The following is a 3,090-nucleotide window of genomic DNA, read 5'->3' as shown; positions in this document are numbered from 1 at the left end:
TAAATTTCTGTTTAAGCCACGCAGTTTGTAGCACTTCGTCTTAGCAGTATATTAGCAAACTAATACACTAAGCTATCCTTGATTATTTTAATTTGGAGGGACTCTCTCCCATAAGGTAATATCTTTTAAATTATTAAATAGCATACTGCTTCCAGTGTGCACAATTAGCAGTGGTAAGCTAGGAATCTACGAAATGTTCGAGAAAGAAGAATTTGTAGAACTCTGGCCTTCCTACAAGTGAAGAATGTGGGGCTCAAAGCAAAAGAGTCTAGGATAGATGTGTAAATAATAATGGGAATAATAGCTAATATTTATTGGCTATTTCTATGTGCCAGGCACTGAGTTGAGCCCTTCACATATATTAACTCATTTAACTTGCACAACAAACTTACGTTGTAAATACAATTATCACCCCCATTTTTCAAATGAGGAAGACGGCCAGACAGGTTTAGTTACTTGCCTAAGGTGGTACAGCTAGTAAATGGGAATGCTGTGATTCGATCCTCGGCAGTCAGGCACCAGAGCACATCTCTTATGGCTAGAAAGACCTGGAAGCCACCAATTTTATAAGATAAAATTAATTCCGTGATCAGCGCCTCTGAGATATTAAGGAAGGCTCACATATATCCCTTCAGCCCATATTCACTGATGGCCTCTCATGACCAGGCATCATTCTGGGCACTGGGGAAGCAAAGCTGAACTTGACGCAGACCCTGCCTTCAGGGGACACAGCGTCCACGGAACATAGGCCAGTGCATAAATCCTTAATCTCATTTTCATCCCTCTGTGCTAACTCTTATTTCTGCTTACCACAAAATTGAGACTTATACTAGGGGGATTTCTATGATATAGTTGTGATGGTTAGTTTTATGTGTTAACTTGGTTAGACTGTGGTACCCAGTGATTTCATCAAATAGTCATCTAGGTGTTGCTGAGAAGGTATTTTGTAGATGTGAGTAATTTCTCAAAGCAGTTGAGAGTAAATAAGGAGATTAAGCTCGATAGTGTGGCTGGGCCTCATTCAATCAGTTCAGGACTTTAGGAACAAAAACTGAAGTTTCCCAGAGAAGAGAAATTCTGCCGCAAAACTGAAGCATTAACTCTCATCTGAGCTCTGGCCTGCCAGTCTGCCCAAAAGGTTTTAAACTTGCCAGCTGCTACAATCACATAAAATAATCCTTAAGATAATAATAATATGATAATATTAATAAATAATAATATTATATTGATAATACATAATTCTGCAATTAAAAAAATAAATTTTATATACACACATATACACATACACGTTTGTATTGATATATGCATATGTGTATATGCATGTGTGTATTCTATTGGTTCTGTTTCTCTGGCGAACGCTGAGGGAACAATAGTTTTGTTTAAAAATCTCAAGATTAAGAGTTGAAGATTTGGGTATGAGTCCCAGATCCATCACATACCAGCTCTGGAAACTTCAGAAGTTTCTGGAAGACATAAAAATTACCTTCAGAAATTCTCTTCAAGCTTTCAATTCCTTATTTATAAAGTGACAATAAAATTTTTTTGAATAATAATATTTGCCTCACCTCTTTCATAGAGTTGATGTGATGAGCATCAAATAATACAGATGAAAATACTTTTTAAACAAAATGCCACAACAGTATCAGTTATTAAATTCCAAGGGCATATTTCTTACAGGTGATAGGTGACTATTTCTTTTCCTTTCCAACTTTGCACAACTGGCCTCAAAGCGGGACAATAAAAAGACGGTGCTCGGCGTCAGAGGGAATGAATGAAGACGAGCCAGCTGGAGGTCACGGCGAGTCAGGGCCAGGAGGTGATCAATACATGCCGCGGGGCACCGGGGAGGACAGAGGCAGGCAGGCAGGACCTGTGTGCGCTCTGTTGGCATGGAGACAGAGGAGAGAAGGTATTTTCCATCAACCCTGCAATCTCCTTAGGAGACACGTTATAACAGGGAAGAGCCAATCCTGACTCCATGTTGGACCTGTTTCTTTTACCTTTGCTTCCTATTGCTTTTGTTCACTAAACGGATACTGTCTATACAGAATGGCCTGCCTCGGGGAACCCCGCCCCTCTGCCTGAATGTTAAACCAAAGTGCCTTTGTTCAGGGAAGTATCCTGACCCTGTCCACCTGTGGATGGCCGAAAGAAAGAAGAAATTAACACATCCGCACCCCCTGGCTGGCCGTTCCGGGGGATATTTGCAAGACTTGTGGCCTTTTTACTTTACTTCCCCACCTCCTCCCCCTCTCTGTTCTATAAAAGAAACTGGCATCCAAACCCAGATGAGATGATTTTTTGGAGACGTCAGTCTGCCATCTCCTCGGTCCAGCTTTCCGAATAAAGTCATATTCCTTGCCTCCGCACCTCGTCTCCCGATTTACTGGCCGGTCATGCGGTGAGCAGAGTGAGCTTGGACACTGTAATAGCGTGACCACGAAAACCAGCAGGCAGAGTGCCTGCTCCGCGCCGGGCAGTGAAACTACTGGCCGAAGCCTTGGGATCTTGGGTCAGGATGTCCCTGAGCTCCAGCTGAGCAGCCCCCTGTGATTTGAGAGGTGGGGAGGGAACCCCTAGACCCACCAGTGGGCCAGAAATAGGCCTTCAGAGATGCACAGCCTTTGGCTGGGTTAGGAGCGGTGTCCCGTGGAGGGGTGCCTCCTTGTAGGTTGCACGTGGGAAGGACGTGAGATGTGGGGCGCAGAGTGCCAGGGAACCCAGTGAGTGTGCCCTGTGCAGAAGGGAGTGGACAAGTCAGCCACCAAACCACCCAGCAGCACCCCTGTCACCGGGACGCCCTGCAGTTACCTCCCGGTCTACACAGCACGGAGGCCAAGCTGCTGGTTTAGCTGAGTTCCTCCAGGAGCCCCCTAGTGAGTCCGCGTGCTTCCGCCCCTGCATTACAGAGCTCTCGGCAGTCACCATCTCGGGTGTTTGGGGAGCAGCCTCCATCCAAGTCCTTCTCTCTACTCCTCTTTAAGCCAATGGCACCAAAAGCCAAACGACACCACACCTGTAGGGCCACAGGGCCACTGAGTATTTCCCTGGTCTTCCAGGTTTTATCTCGGCCAACTAATTAATTCTGAG

This window comes from Globicephala melas, chromosome 14 (genome assembly GCF_963455315.2).
Source record: "Globicephala melas chromosome 14, mGloMel1.2, whole genome shotgun sequence".
Lineage (NCBI taxonomy): Eukaryota > Metazoa > Chordata > Mammalia > Artiodactyla > Delphinidae > Globicephala > Globicephala melas.
The sequence above is the reverse complement of the archived record's forward strand: the minus strand, read 5'-3'. Positions refer to the sequence as shown.